The sequence below is a fragment of the Canis aureus genome, chromosome 17, assembly GCF_053574225.1.
Source record: "Canis aureus isolate CA01 chromosome 17, VMU_Caureus_v.1.0, whole genome shotgun sequence".
Classification (NCBI taxonomy): domain Eukaryota; kingdom Metazoa; phylum Chordata; class Mammalia; order Carnivora; family Canidae; genus Canis; species Canis aureus.
In genome coordinates, this window is record NC_135627.1 from 58,780,856 (window position 1) to 58,800,922 (window position 20,067).

Below are 20,067 nucleotides of genomic sequence, written 5' to 3' on the forward strand. Positions count from 1 at the left end.
CCACACTCTGATAAATACTCATATTTTACAACAATACACAGTTAAGCTTCAGTTATTCCGAGATCGGCTTTCCAGCAAATTTTGTCTGGAGGAGGGCCAAAACTGGAAGTTGAGGAAAGAAAACACCTCTCACAGGGAAAGAACTTTTGAGAGTGAACGAGCAATAAAAATCTCTCAAAATATCACTTGATGTAGAGTCCCTGTCCTATTTACTGATGGGAAGAAAAATGATTCTCTCATTAGCCGGCTGTGGATATGAACATCTGATCAATCATCGCCTGGAGCCAGAGAAAAGCCATCAGGAAAAACGAGTAAAAAATAAACAGTAGAGTAGAAAGGATGAGAGGAAGGCTCAGAGTGGATAAAGAGACAGATGAGATGAGAAGCAGTGACAGGTTATTAGAAAAGGTGATGAGAGCATTCCAAAAAGGGGGGAAAAAAGAAAAAGAGAGAGAGTGAGAGAGTGAGAGAGAGAGAGAGAGAGATCACCGAAGTAGGGAATCCTAGATCCCTAAGCAATCCCCTGGGACTTTAGCAAATGGCCAAGGTATCTAACCCTAACCCTGACTGTAACCCTAACCCTAACCCTGACGTGTTTGATTGTCAGTCATCGACAAAGGATTTCATTAAAATGCTGTATTCTTTAAGAATGTAGGGAGTAATCAGGTTTTAAAAGGATTTCTGAGGGATCCTTGGGTGGCTCAGCGGCATAGCGCCTGCCTTTGGCCCAGGGCATGATCCTGGAGTCCCGGAATCGAGTCCCATGTCTGCTCTCTGCACGGAGCCTGCTTCTCTCTCTGCCTCTGGGTGTATGTGTGTCTTTCGTGAATAAATAAATAAAATCTTTTAAAAACAAAAAATAAAAGGATTTCTGGAAAAAGGGTTACAATGAAAAATAATAATAATAAAAAACACGGCTATTTTAAAACGCCGTGCAATTACTAAAGTGAATTAGAGCCTGAGCAGGGAGCCGGGGGACACTCATCCCGGGTTTTGGAGGGCGTGGTCCCCGGGGTCGGACCCCTTCCCAGGGCCTTCCGCCGAGTCCTCAGCAGGGAGCAGCCCGGCCAGCCGCCCCCCCCCCCCCCCGACTGCTGCCCGTTTGAAGCAACCCGTGCTCCCTTCGCTCCGAAGTCCTCGCGCTGTCGTGCAAATTAAGGTAACGGGTGTCCGTGCGATTGGGCCGGGGAGCACACCAAGACACGCCCCCCACCCCCACCCCCTAGCAGCACCCCACACCAGCACCCCCACCCTGCCACGTTTTCAAATGAAGTAATTATCTAAATATTTTTGCTTGCCGTAGAGATCCGGGGCTCTAAGTGTTTAGGATGGAAAACCTCCAACCCACTTGGCTTGGCTTCCTAGTCCTTGGGGGGGGGGGGGAGGGCGGGGAGGGGGGGTGTCTTTAAAAGCACCTGCCAGCATTTAAGTTCTGGTGCTTTCGGAGAGAGGCTGACCCGGCGCGTCCCAGAGGGAGCCTTTTTCCAGTCTGCACGGAGAACCGCGTGAGTGGCCCCCCAGGGATGTCGATTCACCCTCCCACACACCCCTGCTTCCCCCCTGCTTCCCCCTAGGGTCGCCCGCAGGCTGCCCGGGCAGATGCTTCAGCGGGACCCCGAGCGGCGAGGCCGCGGGATCCAGCCTGCAGCCCCGGGAGCTGGAAGGGGGCGCTCCGAGGCGCAGCGCCCGGCGGGGGCGTGGCTAGGGGCGTGGCTAGAGGCGTGACCAGGGGGCGTGGCCAGGGGGCGGGCGGCCGGGGGCGCCGTCGGCGAGGCTCGCGCAGCCGCAGTGGGCGCGCCGACGCCGGGCTCCTCCTCCTCCCGGCTCCGTAGTAAGCATGGCGGCGGCGGCGTTCGTGGTCCCTCGGGTGAAACAGAAAGCGGGAGCTGCGCGGAGAGGGAGCGGAGAGCGGGGCTGAGGCGGCGCCGTCACCGCCGGAAAACCACGCCGACAGTCAGCGCGCCGGCGGCCGCAGCGGCCCCCCGGGAGCTGGCGCTGCCGCCCAGGCAGGGCGAGGACGGTCGGGAAGCCGAAGGAGGGGCGCCCGGGAGCCGCCTTCCTCCGCCTCAGAGCGGCGTGACTCGGAGGTGAGAGACGGGGGACGGCGAGCCGGCGCCGCGGGGACCGTTAGGCTGCCGGGGGCGGGGGGGCGGGGGGCCCGTCGGGGGGCAGGGCGGGGGCGGCGCCCGCCCACTTGTCGCCCACCTGCCGGGCCCGAGTCCCGCTGCGAGGCGCCTGAGGGGGGGCGGGGGGCGCGACCGCCACCGCGACCCGCCCCCTCCCCTTGCCCCTCCCCCTCCCCCGCCGGCGGGGAGCAGCGCGGCTCGCGGAGGCTCGGGGCGCCGAGCGCGGAGCCCGGCGGAGAAGGTCGCCGAGCGGTCGCCGCGCCTCAGCTTGGGCCGCCGCCGAACTGAGACGCTTTTTCCGGAGCGCGTCGCCGCCCCCGCCCCCGCTCCTCTGAGGGGGTTAAAACGTCCACGAGCCCGCCCTTGGCCGTCGGGTGCTGCGCGGCCGGCGCCCCGTACCTGGCGGTTCTCCGCGAGCCACCTGTTGGGGCGGGAGGGCACTGCCGGGGCTGCCGCGCTCGCTCGCGCTGCTGAGGAACCACCTGGATCCGTGAACTCCGGACACGGCGGCGGCGGCGGAGGGACGCCACGCGTCAGGTAAGGCGGACGGGCGAGTGATGCCGCCGCTCCGGCTGCAGCGGGAACGCGGGCTGTCGTCGTTAGTGTCGCCCTCGGTCGATCTTGTACCGCTCTGTCCGCGCTAAAAAGCTCGGGGGTATTTTTTCCTTTTTTTTTTTTTTTTACTTTTACTTTTTTTTTTTTTTTTTGCCGGGGGGGGGGGAGTGGGGGGACAGGGAGGGAGCCTGTAATGGACGCTGGAGCGCCCGGAACCGTGCCTTCGAGATCTTCCGTTGTGAAATTTTAACGTGTCTCTGGACACCTTTGTGTCTGAGCATCTTCTAACCCAAGGATCGTTAAGCTGATAAGGTATTTTTTTTTCTTTCCTTTTTTTTTCTTCTTCCTTTTTTTCCCGCAGTATGATCCCTCCTACGTTGTTGTCCAGTATGGACTTTGAAAACCGAGCCGCCTCATTATTAAGCTTAACTGCGGGCTGTTTTTTTTTTTTTTTTTTAGTTCTGGAAACCAAAGTTGCAGGGTTTTTTTTCTTTTTTTTCTGTATCCTAAGAATGAAAAGAAAGAAAAAAAAAAATGACTGAAGTTGAACTGTTACTCCACTATTTTCCCCGCCGTGCCGTTTCCAGCACCAGCGGGAACTAAACATATGCCCTACTCAGGAGTTAGAGCCATATGTCAGGCAGCAACTAATTGGGATTTGTGGCCCTGATCTCGGTGTTTGGATAAATATTTAGTTTTTTTGTGCATTTGCTAAATCTGTAATTCTTGCCGTCGTGTCAGTTTTGTTTGAATCACCTATAAATATTCCAGAGGAATGACTCCTCTGCCTTTTTGGTATTTTCTTGGTTGAGTTGATTTCATCTCAGGTCATGAGATAAAGTGCCTGTTGAGGCAGAGGGTGGGCTTAACAGAAAACAATGATAAAAAGGATTTTTAGCACTTTTTTTTTTTTAAATAACCTGGAACCTAAAATTTGCTTTCAGCTCTCTGGCCGACTGATAATGCTTGCCATCACTAAATAACACTAGTTAGTGGGGAAAAAAGAATGATTTAACAGGGAGAAAAAAAAAAACACCTCACTAAGATTTTTGTAAATAATGTCATATTCAAAAGTTTTTAGCGTTGTTCTGGTAAATTTTACTGTTTTTTTTTTTTTTTTTCTTCAGAGATCTTCTCTCAGTTTTCTTATGTAGAATGACAGAGAAATTTTTTTATCCTTAGTTGGGTGCCTTTAGCCACCTGTATGCTTCTGAATTAACTCCCTTTTCCCCTTTGTCTCTCCTTTTGAATTCTCAAAACCATTGAGTGTTTAGGGAAGATAGACTTCTAGTTAACCCTGGCCTTAGTCAGATGTAATTATAAGGGCAGTTTGCTTCTTCCAAATTACTGATATACATTTGAAAAAAACCGATGCTAGGATTATCTTTTGGTGCCATCTGTGTCATCACTTCCCCTCATCATGTGAGTAATTGACAGCTGATTCATTTTACCATGCGTTTAATAATTACTTTTTAATTGTAAAATTTCTACAGTATAATATTAAGCATATTTTATTCATAATTAAGAAAACTGTCTCTCTCTTCTCTGACCAGCCAGGCATAGGTAAGGACTGAGAGACTATAAAACCCAGGACTAAAAGAAGGAATATATGATTAATATCCTCATCATCCTCTGTAGCTTAACTTAGGTAAAGAGCGCTTACTTTATAATACGCCGTATTGTTAGTATAAACTCATGGGTAATAAAATGCTTGTTTTAAAACATTTCTTTTTTATGTGCGTACATGCAAGTCTTGTGCACCTTATATTTTGCCTATATTTTTATAACAACAGTTTGGTCAAGTAATAAAAATTTTTTTATATTCTTGGTGCATTTTTGTATGGTGGTATACTTGAGAGTGATATAAGGGTATGCACTTGGTTTTCAATTTTATTAGCCAGATAATCAAAAGATAAATGATTGGTGTTTTTTTTTCCTTAACAATTTCTAGCACACCTCAAATAAATTTAGAGTATTGAAAATCTAAAGATTTAGGGTACAGTGCATGTCTATCCCACTGAATCTTTTAGGGCTTCAGTTATCACACTGCAAAAAAAAAAAAAAAAAAAAAATTCCTTAATGGATATCAATGTCAAGAGCTGCTTGTTGAAAGGAAATTAATGGCCGATAGTGTTGAAAGGCAGATTTTTTTAAACATGATTGTAAGCTTTTATAACTTTCTTACTATTTTGATATCATTTTATTTCAGAATATTTTTCAATGGTCTCTTAATTTCTTGATCCTTATTTTTCTATCCTTCCATATTATAGTTTTGTTTGTGTTACACATACACTTTCTAAGTTTGCAGTACAGCTTATGGTCTTCCATCAAGTTATTTTGTGGGTATCTTCCTTTGATATTTCCAATCACTTATCACCCATTTTCCAGTCTTCAGATTATTTTTTTCTCCAAGATAGAGAGGTACACTTGGGAGATGACATGTGCTCAAAGGATGATGAGCCACTATTGAAGTGGGGATATTAAAGCAGTGTGGTATCTTTACTTCCTTCAAGTTGTTTAGAAAATAGTTGTAGATACTAGACTAACAGGAAATCATTAGTGAAAATATAAGATGTTATTATTAAATTGGATGGCCAGGACTTAATTTGAAAGAAAGTGAGTCCACTGAGGGATCATGGAAGGCATTTGGAAGAAATCAGACTTGAAGCCTGGGAAGGACTGAGCACAAGGACAGACACTCCGAAAAAGGTTGACATCCAGAGCTGGAAGTAGGGGGGCACGAACCAGTCTGAGAGCATCCAAGGATAAGTAGTAAGAGCAAGAAAGAAAGAAGTTTGCCTGCAGATTTTGACAAGCCCCAGGGCATGGTCAAAAAGAATATGCAGGGCTGGAGAAGATAATTTGGCTGGATCATTATGAATTCATCACTGAAAGAACTGTAGGTCTGCCTTGACGTATTAATAGCTTAAGCTTTGTGTGTAAGAGATAGCTGTATATGTCTTATATGTAGTTATTACAGCTTAGATCAGGAATTGGCAAACTTTTTCTATAGAGTGCCAGATAGTCAATATTTTAGGCTCTGCATTTTACTTGTAGTCTCTATTGAGTATTCTTTTTTGTTTATTTCTTAAAGTAATTTTTTGGAAATACAAGAATCATTCTTAACTCAAGGCCAAACAAAAACAAGCTGGCTGTGGATTGGATTTAGCTAGTGGACCCAGTTTGCTGACTCTTGGCTAGGTAATTGCCCCTACAGTACATAAAGTGGGATACCTTATATCATTTGTCTACATGGTTGTTTGGTGTGTTTTGTTATGTCATTTATATTTGTTCCCTATGTTACAGTAAAAATAAAGAAAATACGCAGAAATAACTATTATTGTAATTGTTATTTTGTAGCTGAACTTCTAGCAACAGCCTAGACTTGGTCTCAGAACTAGGAAGTGAAAGAAGAAAAACCTTTGAGCTAGGCCTTAGAGCAGTGAAAATAGCTACATCATAGCTTGATTTAAAATTTGTATTAGGTTAAGTAGATCAACAGCCTCTTCTGGTTTTACATATTTTAAACTGCAACTGGCATTTTAAAAACTTTTAGCTAGGGTACCACGGTGGCTTATACATGATAATAGGGACCTGGTGGTAGGAAACCTTGTCTTTAAAAGTAGTTTAGGATGAGTTAGTGAAGAGATAAGCAATTAGATACCTCTGCAAGAGTCATTGTGTTACAGAATAGTCTAATAATTGATATTTACACTGGAGATTAAGGCAAAGAAGACCTAGAAATGTCTTTTAAAATAAGATTATTTAAAGATAAGTTATGGCGATTACCTTTTAAGCATAAGTTATTTTGAAAATTCATTTATTATTTTGAAAATTCAATTCATTTGAAGTTTCTAAATTTATAGATTTGTTATTTCTCAGGCAATCGTTTTATTCACATTGTGTTTCATGTCCCATTACCAGGTGAATAGTACCACTCAGGTTATGGTTGCATGAGTCAGCTGGCTAGGGTTACTCTGTCATCAGGAGTAATGACATCATTTTGTGTCTTCAGGAGAGCAAGAATAAGGCATAGAACATTTTTTGATTTGCAGACATTAGTAAATATGTTCTCTATATATGAAGGATAGTGTTAGGTGCTGAAAAAAGTAAAGATAAATAAGATGGAGAGCTGCCTGGGTAAAGTCAGTGTGTTTTCTTTCATTCCCTCTTAAGAACATTAAAACCAAACAAAACTTCAAAACTTGATTTTTGTAATTTATTTATGTTTGCATTTTTCATACTTTGTAAATGTATATACTGTCTTATATTGTAAGGCATTACAAACCTTTTGAACTAAATTTTAGTCTCCATGAATTGCTACCTAATAAAAATTTGGCTTTTTAAATTTTGCTTGAAAGAGAAATTAACAACTCATTTTTTAATTCACTTCTCTTTTGCCAGTGCTTAAAACAGCTAGATTATTCCAGCTGTTTTGTTTTTTAGGAAATTAAGTACCATGGATCTTAGTTCCAACTTCACCCTTATTAGCCATATGATCTCAGATTAGTTTTTTTCCATCTTAAATTCCCAGTCCTTAAAATTGAGAATAATACTTATCCTGTTTTCACCACAGAAGTATTATGACCACCCAATGAGATGTTGTTGGAGACCATGAAAACAAAGTACCAAATAAGTGCTTATATTAATATTATATTGGAAGCAGTGCAGCTCTTTTTTTGTAAGAAATCGTCAATTCAAGTTTTATCCTCCAAAGTTCTGCAAATATGCTTCCAATAAACATTTAGTTTACTCAAAAGTTTTAACTGCTTTTTTGGCAAACAATGCATATAAAAGCTTTCTTTCTATTCTTAATCTTTCAGTGCAGTCTGTATCCAGTGCCTCTGTTCCTTTTTGCAAGGGGATACTGATCTTATATCCCAACTTCAGCTAGTCTTTTCCAGAATGGAATAAAAATATGCAAAAGTGAATTCCTTGTGGTTTTCTTTTTCTTTCTTTCTTTTTTTTTTCAAGTGGAAGACTATTCCTGTATGTATAGTAATAAGATCCACTTGTTGAATTTTCATTGGTGTTTAGGCCCTGTACTTGGTAATTTTTTAAATCCTATGCAGACATGCCCAATATGTGTTAGTATTTTTATTTTGCAGATGAAACTATTACTTCTGATTGACTTTCATATCTTTCTTCCTCCTCACTTCTTGTGATCTCTTATGTGCTAGTTGTTAGAAATAAAAAGTAAATTTGATGTGTACTTCTAAATAAACCTTGATATAAAAGTTACTTAAGTTTAATAAATTAGATTGTTAATCAGTCTCTCTCACAAATATCTGCTTGGTGTTTTCTGTTTCCCTTCTTCAGAATCCACATTTCAATATATATTTGAACAGAATAATTAAGAAAATTTAAGTGATTTCATTATTCATTTCCCAGTGAGAGGAAAAAAAAAATCTTCCTACTTTGGGGGTTCTAAACAGGTGTTCAAGTGCATTTTATAAAGCACAGTTAAGACTTTTTAAAATTATATGCTTTCTTTTGCAGAAATAAATGTTATGTACAACAACTACTTTTGAGATCTAGCTTGAAGGAGTAGTCATTTACATCAATCAGTTTTTAAGATTTGCTTAAATTTTTAAAATGAAAAAATTTATACTTTGTGATTTCATTATGTTTACATTTTCTAGATTATTTTGGTCTACTTAAGACAAGCATTCTCAATTTGTAGTTTTGTCCTTAAGACTTTTTTCTATGTAATATTTTCATTTGCAATATATACTTTTTGCTTACATTTTATTAATGTTTTTTTGTTCTATAAGTGTTGGGACCAGCTATTTCTGATACTTCAGATCAGTAGGTGCTTATTCCTCAGAAGCGACTGTATGCTAGCAATTGTATTTTTTTAAAGATGTATTTACTTGGGGTGGAGGAGTGCAGAGGGAAAGGGAGAAAGAAACCAAGTGGACTCGACTTCACACAAAGTCCAACATGGGGGTTCTTCTCAAGATCCTGAGATCATGACCTGAATCAAAGCTAAGAGTCAGATGCTTAACTGACTGTACCCACCCAGGCACCCCTGCAATTGTATGTTTTTAATCTATTACTTGAACCTTGCTAAAATTGGTCTACTGTATGTGGTAGAGTAGCCTTTAAGAAAATATAGGGGCAGTTTCCCTCTAGTCCACTTTCAGGCTGCTTCCAGGCTAATATTTTTTAAAATACGAGTTTTATTCAAATCATTACTCAATTTTAGATATTAAAATCACCACAATTCCTGCTGCTTCAGTTATAATGTCTTTGGTCTCTATTTCAAAGTCTAGGTCTGTTGATAACCTATGATTTTATCTATTCCCAACTTTGTAGTAGAAAGAGGATATGGTTTACACGAGGCAGATAGGTTTATTCATTGGCTTTCCCCTTTATTGGCTGTACATAAATATGAACATGTTACTCTACCTCTGTGGGCCTTAGTTTTTTCACTTTAAACAGAGGATAATAATAGGATCTATCTTTTAGAATTGGCTGTTGCAATGATTAAAGAGAGCCCATTTAACATGGCAAGTAAACTGCTTGCTATAGGATATTTATATCTAGAACTTTGACAGATATGTCTAATCACAGTCACCTAAATAACATATTCTTTTTTTAACCATTCACCATTTATTCTTCTATCATTTAATTCTTTAAATGTCCTAGATGCTTAAAATATGAATGTCATACTCCCTTCCCTGTAGTAATTCACAAACTAGGATGAGAGGTAAAGACACGTAAACAAATGCATACTTAAAAATAATTGGGTAAATAAAATACCTCTTGCCTTTTTTTTCACTTGTGTGAATCCTTCCTGTCATTTAGTATTGAACTGCAATGTTTCTGTAACACCCTCAGTGTCATGATTGTATACGTATTATACCATAGCATATATATTTCTTGTCCATCTCAACTATTAGATTATGAACTTCTTGAGTTCGAACAGTACTGCTGGAGTTGGCAAATTTTTTTTTTCTATAAAGGAGCAGATAGTAAATATTTAAGTTGTATGGCTGTATGGACTGTTGCAACTGCTTAACTTGTTGTAGGAGCGAAAAACAGCCATAGATAAGTTATAAACATTGCGTATGACTGTGTTCCAATAAAACTTTATTATAAGAACAGGCAGGGGGCCAGATTTGGCTTAGTTTGCTTATTCCAGCCATGTATACCTGATGCCTGGCAAATATATAGCACTCAATAAATAATAAATTAATATATAGTGAATACTTTCTGTGTTCTGAGTGTTGTTCCAAACAACTTTATGTGTATCAGTTTACTTAATCTATAAAACAACCGTCTGAGGTAGATAATGTTGTCACCATTTTAAAAATGAGGAAACTGAACCAGAAAGAAGTTAAATAACATGCTTAAGATCATACAACTAGTTAATGAAGGATTTGGGATTTGAACCTGGGCACCTGACTCCAAAGCCTGGGCTTTTAACCTACCTGATGTGTTGAATCTCAGGAGTATAATATTGATTCAGTATTAGGAAACATATTGACATAATTAACTGTAGTTATAGATGAAAGGATAAAACTATGTGATTATCTCTGGTGCTAAAAATACAATTTTCTAAAATTCAGTTGTCCCTTATAACTGTTAACAAGTAACCTAGTAAAGGGTCTCTATCAGAAGCCTATATCAAATGTCATAGTGAAATATTAGAAGCACTTTTGTAAAAAGATAGGAATATAACATTTGCCCTAAAGTCTCAGCCAATGCATTAAGAAGCAAGAAAAATAATTAACCTCTAAATAAGGGGTGTATGGGCGATAAGAGGTGAGATATATCACTGTTAGTATTTGTAGTTGATATGATTGCCTACTTAGAAAATATAAGATAGTCAACACAAAATGATTTGAGTCAAAAAGACATTTCAGTAAGCCAACTGGCTATAACTTAGAATATTCATTAGCTTTCTTCTACACTAGCAGTAGCCAACTATGAAAAATGATTATTAAAAAGGTAGAAGCCAAAATTATAAAATACTTAAGAACCTTTCAAAATATGCAACAACTACATAAAGAAAACTTTAAGAAGATCTGAATGGATGGAGAGCATACTATATTGCTGAATGTGACAACTTAATACCATAAAAATGGCAGTTCGCACCAAATGAGTCAATAGTCAGTGTAATCCTAATTAGATTATAGTAGGATTTTAAAATGAAATTTGACAAACTGATGGTTCAAGTTTTGAGATGGTGAAATGCTTAAGAATGGCCAAGTAAATTTCAAAAAGAAGCATAATTACTGTGAACATACCTATCAAAGATCCAAACATACTATAAAATTACAGTTATTAAAAAACTGAGAATTTGGAATAGGAATGAGCATGTTGATCATGGAAACAATATAGAATTCAGGAGGAACTCCATGAATAGAGAATTTCTTATGTGCAAAACTAGTAATGGAAGAGTTAGTCTGTAAATGATATGGGACAGTTGGCTATCCAATTAGTTACCCACTTCATGGCACTATCAAAACTAAAATCTAGATGGACTAAATATAAGTAAATAAAATGGCAAAAGATTTAGAAGTGAATTTAAAAAAAAAATTTTTGGAGTAGAGAAGACCTTTCAAGTGAAACATCAAACTTAGACACCATTAAAAAAGGCAAGCAACTGAATTATCAAATAACATATTTGACATGTAATAGACAAAGTTAATATTCAAATTATACAAGGTGTGCTCTCAAATCAGTGTGGAAAAATCCAACCTGGTAGAAAATAAAGAATGTAAGTAGGAAATTCATGAAATTTAAAATATAGATAGTCTATAAAGTTTTGAAGAGTTATTCAGCCACACCAGTATTCTGAGAAATTCAAATGAAAACATCAATGAGATAGGATATTTTAAGAAACTTTTGTAATAAAATTAACAAAATCTGGACAACTGTAATATTAAGTAAAATTAAAATTAAATGTATAAAAGTATACATTTATAAAGTATTGAACAAAGTATAAGTAGCCTCATTTTTTTTTTTTTAAGATTTTACTTATTTATTCATGAGAGACAGGGACAGAGTCATAGGCAGAGGGAGAAGCAGGCTTCCTGCAGGGAACCTGATCCAGGACTGGATCCTAGGACCCCAGGATTATGACCTGAGTGGAAAGTAGACACTCAACCACTAAGCCACTCAGGCACCCCTAGCCTCATTGTTTTGAGGAAAAAAGTTCAGCAATATCTATCAACATTAAAACTGCATACTTCTGAATGGAAGTTTTAATTCTGTATATCTAGAATACAGAAATACTATCATAGGTTCATATTGAATATTACATGCTTATTTCTTGCAGAGGGGGAAACGTGTGAAGAAAAAAGGAAGCAATTTCATTGTTCAGCATTAGAATAGTTAAGTTACGGGATGCCCTTGCAGTAGAATATTAGGCTACCATGAAAAAGAATGAAATAGGTATAAATGTACTTCTTTAACTATAGAAATGATCCCTGTATCTTAATGCACTTCTTTAAGAAAATAATTATTTCACATGAAAAAGAACGACACTGACCAGTACATGTCATTTCATTTACATAACAACCAAAAGCCTTAGAAAATCTTATATATACATAGGTAAGTGCCAAGAACATGTCTGAGAGGGTATCTTCCACAGTGGGTAGCTGTAGAAATTGGATTTGAGGATAGGAAGAAGAATTAAAAATGATGACTCTACATATATTCTTAAGTATGAAACATACAACTTTTGTGATAGAACAAAAATAATAAAATATAAGAGGGTCTGGATTTGGCAATTATGATTAGTCCTTATTAGAGCCATACCTTCTTGTCGGAGAGTCTTGATTTATGTCTCTTTTTCTGTGTAATTTTTAATAACACCTCTCTTCACTCATAAGCTTCCCATTGGTGTCTAAAGTCATTGGTACGTTTAAAAATAGCACTTTCAATATAGAATTGCGTCAGGAACTCTATTACTGTAGGTTAAAGAAGCAAGAATTGTAGACTAGAGATTCTCAACCTTTATAACTGTACCTGAGAAACAAGGTAATTTTAGTATACTTTCTGAAGTTCTATTATAAAAGCAGTTTTTTCAAATGTAAAATTATGATACTGAATATAGTTTTCATTTGTCTAGATATTTTTATTCTTCCCCCCTTTCAATATTAGAACTTCATATTTTAAGAAAGTTGGTTGTAAATCCTAGGATTGATGTCATTAGCTTGAGCTAAATGTAGTTTAAAAAGAAGGAAGCTTTTTAAGAAATAGGATGAAGGGATATGAGCATGTTTAGAAGCAATAATATTTAACTCAGGCTTAATAGATTTATGCATAAAGAATCTGGTTATCTCAGAAAGGGCAATGTTAAAACACTGTGTTCTACAGACAAATCTTATGGGAAATGCAGAAATCTTTCTTGTGTCTTATGATAAAATTCTCTATTTAGAAGGAAACATGTTAAATATGGTGAAGTTATAGTAAGACACTAGCTTTTGCAGGGGAATGCAAACCCTTCTGTTGTGAACCTAGATGCCAGGTGTTAACTTTGGTCAGAAAATGTTTAGAAACTACAGGTTTAGTCTTCAAAGTCATTCTGAGAGATGTTACCAAAATTTTGAAATTCTAAAAAAGCAAAGTGGATATAATATATAAGCTAGCACATTTTAAAAGGGCAATAAAATATTTGTAGATGAAAATAGAATTGTCATAGATGTAATTACTTTGGGCTCTAAAGGTAACCCAAGTGCTCTGAAAACATTCGCTAGAAATGTAAAATGGGATTTAAGACAATAACACTTAGAAAAAAAATTGTTGGTCTTAATTATATGTACACTCTCTGTCCTTAAATGGATTGGAATCGATTTCTTGGAAGCAACTCCTGCTCTCAGTTCCCATAGTTTCCTGACTAAATGTATCTTTTTGATGTCTTTTTCATCAAAAGTGCCTTTGAAGTCTTTTTAAATCAGATTTTCATGTTAATATTAAGGTATGATTTCATAGTAGAGGGACAGGGGCTATATCTCCTCACAGCCTGATTAAATTAAGTTATATGTCATTTTCTGGCAATGGAGAATAATGGTAGTGACTCTTAACCCCTCCTTTTTTTTTAAACCTCTGTTCATTTATGTGGGGTAAAAAACTGAGAGGCCCACCCATCCTATCCATTCTGCTTCTTTCATCTTTCCAGTGGACAAGAAATTGGAGAATTAGATAAGTAAGTTTGTTGCTAATGATCTGTAAAAATTGTCACTTACCTTATAAGGAAAAATACTTTGTATATGAAATATATATTTACATTTTTAGGTTAAACCATATGAAATAATGTTATTTTGATATTTTTTTCTTAAAAATGATAACTTCAACCTATTACATTATAGGATTATGCCCTACAAACACTGCCCTATGCATAAAATAGGTTATTGCACTTAACATGAAAAGTATGTTGTAAGTTACTTAAATACATAATTCATAACTAGTAGGTCACTGTTAAAATGTTACCATATAAGTCAAATTGAAAGGTTTATAAACACACCTACTTAAGCAACAAGGTTAAAGTAATAAGCCAAAAATATCGTTAATGTGTATGCATCATTGTACACTATTGGGTTAATCAACCTTCTTCAAAAACTAAATTGGACATGGGAATGGTAAAGCTAAACATGCAGTAATTTATAAATAACAGCTGTTGGATTTGAGAACCATGACAGGTTAAAGACACCACAAAAACCAAGGCAATTGAAGAGAGCACTGATGATAGGTAAATAGATAATGAAGTATCCTTCCTGCAAATTGTCAGAATCTTAACTATATTGCATAGCAGTTCAACGTCTTAGTAGAATCCTGACTTAGAGGCCCAAGTAATCTTTCAAAACATACTAATTTTACTGTACACATTTTATTAACAAATATTATTAACAAATAAGAGCTCAACTCACTCTGTATGTTGCTAGTAAGTTAGTCTTACACAGATATAAAAGCTAAAGAATTGTGTGTCATTTGCCCAAAACATCCGTAAAAAGAACATTGATTTTTCTTTTAGTTCAGGACATATCAAGAACACACTGCCATTAGTGAACCCTGGACCATACTTTTGATATATCATGCTTTTAAAGCATGATCATTTGGTTCTTATGTGTAATAAATTCATTCACCTTTCTACTGTCCATTGTGTACATTAAAAATTAAGAGTAGTGTGGGGTGCCTGGGTGGCTTAGTTGGTTGAGGGTCCAACTCTTTGATTTTAGCTCAGGTCATGACCTGAGGGTTGTGAGATGGAGCCCCATATCAGCCTCTGCTGGGCATAGAGCCTGTTTGGAATTCTCTCTCTCCCTGTCCTTCCTTTGAGTGCGCACACACACTCTCAAAAAAAGAAAAAGTAAAAAAAAAAAAAAAAAAAAAAGAGCAAGTTTGGTTCTCTGTCAAAAGTGAAAGGTACTGAATTTACTCTTCTGCCTGAAACAACTTAAAAAACTAGGAAAAAAAAACTATGAAAGATGTTAGATATCAGGCAATATAAGAGTGAGAACAAGGCAAGCCCTATCGTTGGCCCTGATTACTGTATGAAGAAAGTTTTCAGGGCATAGCAGAGGGAATCCCAAGTAGGTAACAGCTGACTCTGAGCTGGTGGAGTTTGCAGTCCCAGGAGGCTAACAATGCAGGACCGAGTATCAGGAGAAAAAGAACTTCAAAGATCTGAAGAGGGGGCACCTGAATGGCTCAGTGGTTGATCATCTGCCTTCGGCTAGGGTCGTGACCCTGGGATCAAGTTCCATATCGGGCTCCCTGCAGGGACCCTGCTTCTCCCTCTGCCTGTGTCTCTGCTTCTCTGTCTCTCATGAATAAATAAAACCTAAAAAAAAAAAAAATCTGGAGAGGGTCTCCCTTGATCATTTAGCAGAGTATTGGTAAATGCATATATGTAAGGAAACTACTCTGGGCTAAAAAAGAGACCCCCTAAAAGGATTCTATAAAACAGTATTCAGGCTCACACGGGGCCAGAAATAGTGCTGCTTTCCACCAGCCAGAGTAGAAAGCCTCATAATTCACAGGGTATTTGGTAGAGCACTCTGAAGGATTTTGGCTCAGTAGTGGGGAAAAAATTAACCCTAGACTAAATGTATTTCTGTTCCTGTCTAGTACAAGAACACAGTTCTGTTGTTACCTAAGGCAGAATCTAAGTCACTTAACCATATGTCAGAACAAAATTCAAAAATACTTATAGGAATACAAATATATACAGTAGCCAACAAGGTAAAATATAAAATGTCTGGCATTCAGTCAAAACTACTAAGCCTGTGAAGAAGCAAGTAATACAGGAGAAAAATCATTGGCTTAAAACTGACCCCAAAATGATATCGATGGTGGATTAGTGGTCAAGAACATTAAAACAGTTATGACTGTATTTGTTATACTAGAAGAGGTAGAGGTAAAACTGAATATGTTGAATGGAGGGGGATCTTCTAGATTAAAATTACAGTGTCAGAAGACACTTGGGATGAGATTAATGGCATGTTATATATTGCCAAAGAAAAGGTGGGGACATAGCAATAGAAATTAATCCAGAATGAGGGGTGCCTGAGAGGCTCAGTTGGTTAAGTATCAGACTGTTGATCTCAGCTCATGTCTTGATCTCAGAGTTGTGAGTTCAAGCCCTTTGTTGGGCCCCATGCTGGGTATGGAGCATACAATAAAAAAAAGAAGAAGAAGAAATCCAAAAAGAAACACAGAGAAAAGAGAATTGTTTAAAAGATGAACAGGGAAAAAAAATTGAATAAATAAGGGCCAAAATTTTTCTAAATTTGATGAAAGCCATTAAACCAAGAAACACCATGTAAGAAAATGAACAAAATGGCATCAAGGAACATGATAAATCACTTAAAACAAGGGACAAAGAGAAAAAAAAAGCTTAAAAGCAGCCAAAGACATTCAAATTGGCAGAGAAGTCAAACTCTCCCTCTTTGCAGATAACATGATATTGTATGTATATAGAAAACCCAAAAGACTCCACCCCAAGATTGCTAGAACTCATACAGCAATTCAGCAATGTGGTAGGATACAAAATCAATGCCCAGAAATCAGTGGCATTTGTATACACTAGCAATGAGACTGAAGAAAGAGAAATTAAGGTGTCAGTCCCATTTATAATTGCATCGAAAACCATACAATACCTAGGAATAAATCTAACCAAAGAGGTAAAAGATCTATATTGTAAAAACTATAGAACACTTATGAAAGAAATCGAGGAAGACATGGAAAAACATTCTATGCTCATGGACTGGAAGAATAAATATTGTGAAAGTGTCTATGTTATCCAGAGCAATTTACACGTTCAGTGCAATCCCTATCAAAATACGATGGACTTTCTTCACAGAGTTGGAATAAATAATCTTAAGACTTGTATGGAATCAGAAAAGACCCTGAATAGCCAAAGTAATGTTGAAAGAGAAAAACCAAAGCTGGGGGCAATACAATGCTTGACTTCAAGCTGAAGCTGTATTACAAAGCTGTGATCATCAAGACAGTGTGGTACTGGCAGAAAAACAGACACATAGATCAATGGAACAGAGTAGAGAATCCAGAAGTGGACCTTCAACTCTATGGTCAACTCATCTTCAACAAATCAGGAAAGAATATCCACTGGAAAAAAGACAGTCTTTTCAATAAATGATGTTGGGAAAATTGGATAGCCATATGCAGAAGGATGAAACTAGACCATTCTCTTACACCCTACACAAATATAAACTCAAAATGGATGAAAGACCTAAATGTGAGACAGGAATTTATCAAAATCCTAGAGGAGAGCATAGGCAGCAACCTCTTGAACTTGGCCACAGCAATTTCTTGCAAGACACATCTATGAAGGCAAGGGAAACAAAAGCAAAAATGAACTATTGGGACTTTATCAAGTTAAAAAGCTTCTGCATAGCAAAGGAAACCATCGACGAAACTAAAAGAACCTACAGAATGGGAGAAGATATTTGCAAATGACATATCAGCTAAAGGGCTAGGACCCAAGATCTATAAAGAACTTACCAAACTTAACACCCAAGAAACAATCCAGTCATGAAATGGGCAGAAGATATGAACAGATATTTCTCCAAAGAAAACATATGCATAGCAAACAAGAACATGAAAAAATGCTCCACATCACCTGCCATCAGGAAAATACAAATCAAAACCACAATGAGATATGACTTTATACCGGTGAGAATGGCTAAAATTAACAAGAGAGGGAACAAATGTTGGCGAGGATGTAGAGAAAGGGGAACCCTCTTACACTGTTGGTGGGAATGCAAGCTGGCACAGCCACTCTGGAAAACTGTGGAGGTTCCTCAAGAAGTTAAAAATAGAGCTACCCTATGACTCAGCAGTTGCACTGCTTGGGATTTACCCCAAAGATAAGATGTAGTGAAAGACCAAGACACCTGCACTCCAATGTTTATAGTAGCAATGTCCACAACAGCCAAACTGTGGAAAGAACTACAATGTCCTTCGACAGATGGATGGTTAAAGATGTGGTCTATATATACAATGGAATGTCACTCAGCCATCAGAAAGGAAGGAATACCCACCATTTGCTTCGACGTGGATGGGACTGGAGGGTATTCTGAGTGAAGTAAAGTCAGTCAGGGAAAGACAAGCATCATGGTTTCACTCATATGTGGAATATAAGAAGTAGTGAAAGAGACCAAAAGGGAAAGGAGGGAAACTAAGTGGGGAAAAATTAGGGAGACAAACCATGAAAGACTCCTAACTCTGGGAAACAAAGGGTTGCAGAAGGGGAGGAGGTTAGGGGATGGGGTGACTGGGTAATGGGCACTAAAGAGGGCACTTGATGGGATGAGCAATGGGTATTATACTGTATGTTGGCAAATTGAATTTAAATTTTTTTTAAAGTCCAATAAAAACTTCACTAAGCTAAAATTAAAATGTGTTTTCTGAAGGGTCTTGGGGAGAATCTCTTTCATTGCTGTTTTCAGCTTTTAGAGGCTACCTGCTTTTCTTGGCTTTTGGCCCCCTCCCCTTTCTTTTCCATCTTACAACCTAGCAAGAGTGGGTCTAGTCCTCATGCCATCATCATGTGGTTTCGTTCTTCTGCCTTCTTTCACTTAACAAGGACTCTTGTGGTTACTTTGGGTTTACCTGGGTAATGCAGGATAATCTCTTTATGTTATGGTTAACTGATTAGCAGCTTAATTCCATGTGTAATCTAACACATTTCAAGAGATGAGGATGTGAACATCATGGGGAAGAGAAGCACTCTTCTGTCTAAAAAGAGTATTTAAAGATATTCACAATATTCTATCATTTGGAAAAATACAAAATAATAAAACTTCATATGCAGTATGACCAAAAAAAAAAAAAAAAAAAAGTCAGCCAAAGAAAAACAGAACAAAGTTAAGGGTAATAGATTTCTCATCAGAAGCAATGTAAGTTAGAAGATAGTGGAGCAATATCTTTAAAACACTAAAAAAAAAAAAAAAAAAAAATTAATCACCTGGAACTCTTTGCCAAGCAAACACATCTTTCAAAAGCAGGCAAAATAAAGACTTTTGAAATGTGTAAAAGATGAAAGAATTATTTTCAGTCCTATACTGAAAGACATGTTAAATGGAGTCATTTAATCAGAAGGAAAATTAAATCGTAAGGATACCTGGACCTACAGAAAGGAATGAAGAGCACTGGAACTAGTAACTAATGGGTAAATAGATACGATTTTTTAAAAATTTAGGTATCTTTAAAGAACAAATGACTGTGAAATGTAAAAATGATCAGGTTTGTAAGGTTTAAAACATGTAAAAGTGAAATAGATGATAACAATAGTACAGAACTCAGAAGGGGAGAAGTTGCAGGTATGTTGTCACAAAGTTCTGATACTTATACCTGAATTAGTATAATGTTACTTGAAATTAATGTTTGGTAAGTTAAAGATGCATATTATAAGCCCTAAAGGAACAACTAAAGTGGCAAAGAATAATAGACTGTAAGCCTACAAGGGAGATAACATAACAATAATTGAAATAAAGCAGGTAAGGAAAAGGAAATAACAAAAGAAAAATAAACAAATAAGATGGTACATTTAAACCCAACCATATCAATAATCCTATTACATATGAATGGCCTAAATACTATAATTAAAAGGCAGAGATCATTGGATTAAATTTTCTTTAAAAAAAAAACAAGACCCAGGGGCATCTGGGCAGCTCAGTTGGTTAAGTTTCTGCCTTCCTCTTGGGTCGTGATCCCAGGATGAACCCTGTATCAGGCTTCTTGCTCAGCAGGGCATCTGCTTCTCCCTGCCCCTCTGACCTCTGCTGGTGCTCTTTCTCTCTTACTCTCTCAGATAAATCAATAAGAAATCTTTAAAAAACAAATCAAGATCCAAATATATTTACAGGCAACCTACTTTATTTTACTTTATAAGATTTTTACTTACTTG

The 20,067-nt window shown here is 38.0% G+C and overlaps 1 protein-coding gene across 3 annotated transcripts in view; it reads left to right on the top strand.

Moving 5' to 3' along the window:
- The first annotated feature begins 1,457 nt into the window (after positions 1-1,457).
- FNDC3A (fibronectin type III domain containing 3A) overlaps positions 1,458-20,067 on the top strand; it is a 170,510-nt gene continuing 151,900 nt past the window's right edge. The window contains exon 1 of one of the 3 annotated variants that reach the window (XM_077855756.1): positions 1,458-1,505. The gene's annotated coding sequence lies outside the window, so the exon portion shown is untranslated. Of the gene's footprint in view, positions 1,506-1,801; positions 2,088-2,516; positions 2,664-20,067 lie in introns of those variants that run through there. The other 2 variants (XM_077855753.1, XM_077855754.1) reach the window with 2 other exon arrangements.